This window comes from Gavia stellata, unplaced genomic scaffold (assembly GCF_030936135.1).
Source record: "Gavia stellata isolate bGavSte3 unplaced genomic scaffold, bGavSte3.hap2 HAP2_SCAFFOLD_68, whole genome shotgun sequence".
Lineage (NCBI taxonomy): Eukaryota > Metazoa > Chordata > Aves > Gaviiformes > Gaviidae > Gavia > Gavia stellata.
Window position 1 is genome coordinate 106,729 of NW_026776670.1, and position 7,590 is coordinate 114,318.

A 7,590-nucleotide genomic window follows, 5' to 3' on the forward strand; every position below is an offset into this window, starting at 1 on the left:
GAGGCTTATCAAAACCATTCAGCACTCCCACAACATCAGTAAACCAGGGGTTCAGGATGATGTACGAGGAACTGATACAGCACAGGCGGCTTTAGAAATGAGGATTCAAAATGTGCACAATCAATCACCTACAAGAGGAGGGCTCTCGACCTCAAGGCGCTTCCCTAGGCAGCAGCCTGACCAAAGACGGAGAGTCCCCAACTTACAGCCCCACTACTCCAAGAAAGACTGACGCTCAATTTCCCCTCCACTGGGGCTTCATTTATAGCATAGTCAAACCTGAACTGTGGCCATATGTGGGCAGTGGTCTAGAAACGTCTCTCGGCTGAGTCGTTTCATTGGCTCAGGGCCTTGTCTGTCAGCCACTGGGGAGACTGGTTGAGGGATGGGGAGCACAGGTCGTGGTTTCCTCAATGCCTTCGGTGGCGGGGAGGAATGCTGATAGGAACAGGGAAGCGAACCTGGTCAACGTGTGGCTCAGGGACTGGTGCCATCGGAGGAGTTTTGGGTTTTTTGACCATGGGGCGGTCTACACAGCACCGGGCCTGCTGAGTGCAGACGGTGTTCAACTATCCTAAAGGGGGAAAAGGATCCTCACTTGTAAGTTGGCGAGCCTCATTGAGAGGGCTTTAAACTAGATTTGAAGGGGGAAGGGGATGAAGCCAGGGTAGCTAGAGGTACGGCTAGGGGTGGCGTGCCTATGTTGGGGGCAAGCTCAGTAGCCCAGCTCAAGTGCATCTATTCCAACGCACACAGCATGGGCAGCAAACAGGAGGAGGTGGAAGCTGTTGTGCAGCAGGACAGCTATGACGTAGTCACCATCACAGAAACACGGTGGGATGACTCACATGACTGGAGTGCTGCGATGGATGGCTATAAACTCTTGAGGAGGGATAGGCAAGGAAGGAGAGGCGGTGTTTTGGAGTTGTCAAGGAGTGTTTTGATTGTATAGAGCTCGATGATTGTGACGACAGGGTTGAATGCTTATGGGTAAGGATGAGGGGGAAGGCCAACAAGGCGGATATCCTGCTGGGTGGCTGTTATAGACCACCCAACCAGGGCGTAGAAGCCGATGAAGCGTTCTACAAGCGACTGGCAGAAGTCTCACAGTCGCAAGCCCTTGTTCTTGTGGGGGACTTCAACTTACCGGATGTCTGCTGGAAGTACAACACAGCCAAGAGGAAACACTCCCGGAGGTTCCTGGAGTGTGTGGAAGATAACTTCCTGATGCAGCTGTTAAGCGAGCCTACCAGGGGAGGTGCCCTGCTTGACCTACTGTTCACAAACAGAGAGGGTCTGGTGGGAGAAGTGAAGGTCGGAGGCCGTCTTGGGCTTAGGGACCGTGAAATGATAGAGTTCTCAATTTTTAGCCAAGTAAGGAGGCGGGTCAGCAAAACTGCTACCATGGACTTCCGGAGGGCAGACTTTGCCCTGTTCAGGACACTGGTTGAGAGGGTCCCTTGGGAGACGGTCCTGAAAGGCAAAGGGGCCCAGGAAGGCTGGACCTTCTTCAAGAAGGAAATCTTGAAGGTGCAGGAGCAGGCAGTCCCCATGTGCCGTAAGAAGAGCCGGCGGGGAAGACGACCGGCCTGGCTGAACAAGGAGCTTTTGCTGAGGCTCGGGGAAAAAAAGAGAACTTACCACCTCTGGAAAAAGGGGCAAGCAAGTGAAGAAGAATACAAGGACCTCGTTAGGTCATGCAGAGAGGGAATTAGGAAGGCAAAAGCCCAGCTAGAGCTCAACCTGGCCACGGTCGTGAGGGACAACAAAAAATGCTTCTATAAATACATTAACAACAAAAAGAGAGCCAAGGAGAATCTCCATCCTTTACTGGATGCGGCGGGGAACATTGTCATGAAGGATGAGGAAAAGGCTGAGGTACTTAATGCCTTCTTTGCCTCAGTCTTTAATAGTCAGACCAGGTATCCTCAGGGTATCCATCTCCCTGAGCTGGAAGGCAAGGATGGAGAGCAAAATAGGCTCCCCATGATCCAGGAGGAAGCAGTTAACGACCTGCTATGCCACCTGGACACTCATAAGTCTATGGGGCCTGATGGCATCCACCCAAGGGTGCTGAGGGAGCTGGCGGAGGAGCTTGCCAAGCCGCTCTCCATCATTTATCAACAGTCCTGGTTAATGGGGGAGGTCCCGGATGACTGGAGGATTGCCAACGTGACGCCCATCTACAAGAAGGGCCGGAAGGAGGATCCGGGGAACTACAGGCCTGTCAGCCTGACCTCGGTGCCGGGGAAGATTATGGAGAGGTTCATCTTGAGGGTGCTCACGGGACACGTGCAGGATAACCAAGGGATCAGGCCCAACCAGCACGGGTTCATGAAAGGCAGGTCCTGCTTGACCAACCTGATCTCCTTCTATGACCAGGTGACCCGCCTAGTGGATGAGGGGAAGGCTGTTGATGTTGTCTACCTGGACTTCAGCAAAGCCTTTGACAGTGTTCCCCACAGTATTCTCCTGGAGAAGCTGGCGACTTGTGGCTTAGACAGGTGCACTCTTCGCTGGGTTAAAAACTGGCTGGATGGCCAAGCCCAGAGAGTTGTAGTGAATGGGGTGAAATCCAGCTGGCGGCCGGTCACAAGCGGAGTCCCCCAGGGCTCATTTTTGGGGCCGGTCTTGTTTAATATATTTATCGATGACCTGGATGAGGGGATAGAGTGCACCCTCAGCAAGTTTGCAGACGACACCAAGTTGGGTGGGAGTGTTGATCTCCTCGAGGGTCGGAAGGCTCTGCAGAGGGATCTGGACAGGCTGGATCGATGGGCCCAGGCCAATTGGATGACGTTCAACAAGGCCATGTGCCGGGTTCTACACTTTGGCCACAACAACCCCAGGCAATGCTACAGGCTTGGGGACGAGTGGCTGGAAAGCTCCCCCGCAGAAAAGGACCTGGGGGTGTTGATCGACAGCCGGCTGAATATGAGCCAGCAGTGTGCCCAGGTGGCCAAGAAGGCCAACAGCATCCTGGCCTGTATCAGAAATGGTGTGGCCAGCAGGAGCAGGGAGGTGATCATGCCTCTGTACTTGGCTCTGGTGAGGCCGCACCTCAAATACTGTGTTCAGTTTTGGGCCCCTCCCTACAAGAAGGACACAGGTGCTGGAGCGTGTCCAGAGAAGGGCGACGAAGCTGGTGAGGGGTCTGGAACACAAGTCTGATGAGGAGCGGCTGAGGGAGCTGGGGTTGTTTAGCCTGGAGAAGAGGAGGCTGAGGGGAGACCTTATCGCTCTCTACAACTACCTGAAAGGGGGTTGCAGAGAGGTGGGTGCTGGTCTCTTCTCCCAAGTGACTAGTGACAGGACTAGAGGAAATGGCCTCAAGTTGTGCCAGGGGAGATACAGTCTGGATATTAGGAAAAATTTCTTTACTGAGAGAGTGGTATCACAATGGAATAGACTGCCCAGGGAAGTGGTGGAGTCACCCTCCCTGGAGGTATTCAAGGAGCGTGTGGACGTGGCATTGTGGAACGTGGCTTGATGGGCATGGTGTTGTGTGGTGTGGGTGGATTTTTGTGTAGTTGGTTTTTTTTTCGTTTTGTTTTGTTTTTTTTTAATGCTTGGACTTGATGATCTTAGAGGTCTTTTGCAACCTTAGTGATTCTGTGATTCTGTGATTTATCAGTGTTCAATTTTTCTTAAATGTTTTGGCCCTCTTTTTTATTCATACAATACAACTATTATTCTGATTGTTGCATAAAATAAAGGATTTATCCGATCACAAATAAGCATTAATATAGTTTTAAACCAATAACACCGAAAATGTTAAAACATCACTGATGTGCATTTTCTTAGCATTAAGTAATTTTAACTTTCTGCTTGCTTCTTTGTTTCTTATACCATTTTCCAGTACTGAATTAAAAATAATTTCTTCATATTTGGGGTCCTTCTTGGTTATAATACATTCTGTGCATAAGTTTAGGAAAATCAATGAACCATATTGTAACTTGGACATGAAATATCAATATGGCACTGGTTTTCTATATGCTTCTATAAGACACGTTAGTATTCTTGTCCTGCATGTAGCTTATAACATCAGGGTCACCCCTGCCTGTATTTTCCCAGCGAAGTCCGAGCTGGTGCCGGCCCCGCGCTGTAGCCCCAGGGCTGAGGCTCAAGGAACCGGGCATTTCTGGAGACGCGGCAACCTGCAGCACCCCACCGCCGGCTGCCAGCTGCCTTGGCCTTCCCCCCGTTGTCTTGAGCTCGGCTTTCTGCCAGCACTGGGGGCACCACAGAATATCTTGCCCGCTCCCCACAGCTGTGCTGCCCCATGTCTGCAGCTTGTACGTGGTGTCCAAATCACACAGCTGATTTGGGGGTGGCAGGTCTCTCTTATGGCACCCTGAGAAGGGGGGCAAAGCAAACCCCATCCCTTCCTTCCAATGTTTGTCCACAGGGTGACCCAGTGGAGATGTCCTGCACGCTGGAGAGCATCCTGTAGGGAGGTGACAGCTCTTTGCAGAGCAGCGCTGAGACCCGCCTAACAGCAAAGGCACCCGGTGGCCGCAGAGCAGCCCAGGTGAGCTGGTTCTCCTCCAGGCCAGCAAAGCAGCCTTCCCCTGCCCCTGCTTTTGGTGAGAGATGGAGCAGTGGAGAGATGTTTCTCAGGCATCCAGGCCTGAGGAGGGTTTTCCAGTGCCCCCGTGAGAGATTCTGCTCCCAGGAAGCACTTCCCCATAGAGCAGAGGCTGTATCCAGCCCCCCGGAGTTGGGGACGGCTGCCCTGAGGGGTCTTGCAGGGAGGATGGGGTCGTCTGCCTGGTGGTTCTGGCACCTGTGACCATGGCTGGTCAGTTGAAAGGCTCCGAGTGCCTCAGCCTTTCTCCCTGGGAGCGCTGAACCCAGGCTTTTTTCAGGGTGTGAAGATGGATGCCAGTGATGTCCTGGTGGCTCCGTCTCACTCCCGCTTCACAGCTGTGATGTCTGAGATGCAGGGCCACCTGAAGGCTCTGGCAGAGGTCTTCAGGGGGTTCGTGTTCCATTTTCTGATCTCTTAGGGCTACAACTTCTAGGGTTACGGGGTGACAGGGTTATGGATGCCAGGGTTTAAGTGAGTTAGGATTAAAGCGTGTTATTGTTATGGACAGAATCTGGGTTTGTTGGCCCTGGGTTCCTGGGGTTATGTTACTTTTAGCTTACCTTGTGTTCTGCGTGGTCTGTTTTTTTGTGGCCAGTCCCTTTTTTCAGCTTGTATGCCTTTTTAGGGCTTGGATAGGGGCCTTTGGTTTGCGTACGATGTTTCTTCTGGTTGTTTTTTTGCTGCTGTGGTGGATTGTGTGGCATTTTGAAACCATCATTTCTGGTCTAATATGTCTACTGCAGGTCGGGCAGTGTCACTTCTAGTGCGGTCCAACTCATTTCTGGTGAGTCGGTCGGTAGGTAGGTAGGTATGGAGGACTTGCAGTCCATGGAGAATGACTGCCAGATGACTGTCGGGCAGTTCTGGGGAGGGGCAAGAAAAGTTCTGGCCCATGGGTAATGACTGCCAGAGGGCTAAGTGTACTTATGAATTTATGTGGACTTCCAAATTCATGGTCATTTCTCCTGCCTTGAGGAAGAGCCATGGGAAGACACCAGCCACATGGAAGGACAAGGGTTTCCCCAAGGGTACGTGGATCCTTGGTTTTTGCTCTTGAGTAAGAAACCTGCAAAGAGGCTGCTGTCGTTAAGTGCAATGGCATTCATAAAGTCCTGGACGGAGTATTGTGTGACTTGAAACATTGCTGAAAAACTGGTGGAGGTTTGTCTGCACATTGTGGATGCTTCGGGGTTAAACGTCTGCTTGTGGTGGTGACTTCATGCAGTCGTTTGCTCCTATATCAAGGCACACTGTGTGTTTAGGGCGAAGTTCATCATCCATGATAGTGGATGTGAATCCATATTTCAAATAGATTTCTTGATTATTTTGGATTTGGGGGGGCAATTTCTTGTCAGATCTGATTCAATCATCCTTTGTGTGCCTCTTTGTGTGGCTGGCAAAGAGCTCGCAGGAGGAGCAGGAGAAGAGTCAGTGTTGCCGTTTCCATGTTGTTCACTTGTTCTGGAGTTATTAGGGTTACCTTCCATGTGCGGTTTCTTTGTGGGAATCTCTTTTTAAGCCACATGTCTGTTTTGTGAGGGGTAGTGGACTCAAGAGGAGACCTTTTGTTCTTCATTAGTGCCTCAGGTGGTTACCTGCAATTTTTTTGTTGGTTTGTTTGCTTTTTATTTGCTGTGCTTAATTTAAAAAGCTTATTGTAATTCTTTGAATTTCAGTCATTAAAGGAAGCCTGTTGGATTTTTGCCCAGGAGTGAGATGTCCAGAAACGACTGTCCTTGTACCCTGCTGTCAGCCTTGAGTCTAGAGAAACGTCTGGCAGTGGTGGATGCTTAACAGTAATGGAACTCAAATGCGTCTGAAGTGGGGACCCTTTGGAGCAGAGAAGAGAATGTGAGAAACGCTTCAGTGATACGCATCTAGTGAGGATGAAAGTACCTGCTTTAACTTTTTTTGGTTGTTGTTGCATTCTTTGGCAATATCTACCTCAAAGTCTACTTCAGCAAAGGAAGGAGAAATCCCTTCCCATTTGTGTGTCTGACTAAAAGAACTAACCTGATCCTACAGAGAACTGATGTGAGGAGCCCTTTTTTGGCGTACTTGGGCACCACATGTGACTTGTGCTTTGCCTGCAGTTCATTGACTGAACTTCCCATAAATTCCCACAAATCCACTCAAACACTCTGAGATGTCCCTTCCTTTCACTGGCCCTGCGGTGCGGGCAGCCGAGAGCCACACGGCAAAGCCCGCTGCATCTCCGCCAGACTGTCTTGCCCTGGCTGGCTGCTGAGAGGAGGGGACAGCGGGTGGTGACAGCCTGGGGGTGCCAGGAGGGACAGCGGGCAGTGACAGGCCTGGGGGGTGGCAGGACGTCGGGCGGTGATGGGCCCAGGGCTGTTGGGAGAGGCACCGCAGGCCCAGGGGCTGATGGGAGGTGGCTCAGTGTGGTAAAGGCCTGGGCGGTGACAGGAGGGACACCACAGGCTCAGGGGTGGCAGGACACCAGGAGGTGACAGGCCCGGGGGGTGACAGGAGGGACACCGGTCAGGGGGAGGCCTGGGGGACAGCAAGGACACCAGCGGCCCAGGGCGGTTTGCCATAACGTGCTGGGTCACGTCAGGCGTGGGGGGGTGGGTGTGGCGTGCCCTTGTGCGTGCGCAGTGAGGTGCTCACAGCGGCCCCTGCGATATTCAGCCGGGAAGCCCCTCAGCAGAACGCTGAGGCAGGGGTGCCCGCGTTGCCATAGCGATTGATCGGGCCTGGGAGTGCTGCCTGTGAGAGAGGGAGTGGAGGCCGAGCCGGGGCCTCTGGGGCCTCTCCCCATCACCCGCCTGCCTGCCAGGGCTGTGAGGAAGAGGTCAGGCAGGCCCTGCCGCCGCAGCCGAGCTCGATCGCTGAGGGCCAGGGGCCATAGTTGTTGTGGGGGCAGGGGGCAGCACTGCAGCCATGGAGTCCTGAGGCCTCCGCTAGCCGAGTCTGGCTGAGGCCACAGGGTCTGGCCACGGCGGAGCACCGCGGCCTCTGAGCGCCGTTGGCCTGCT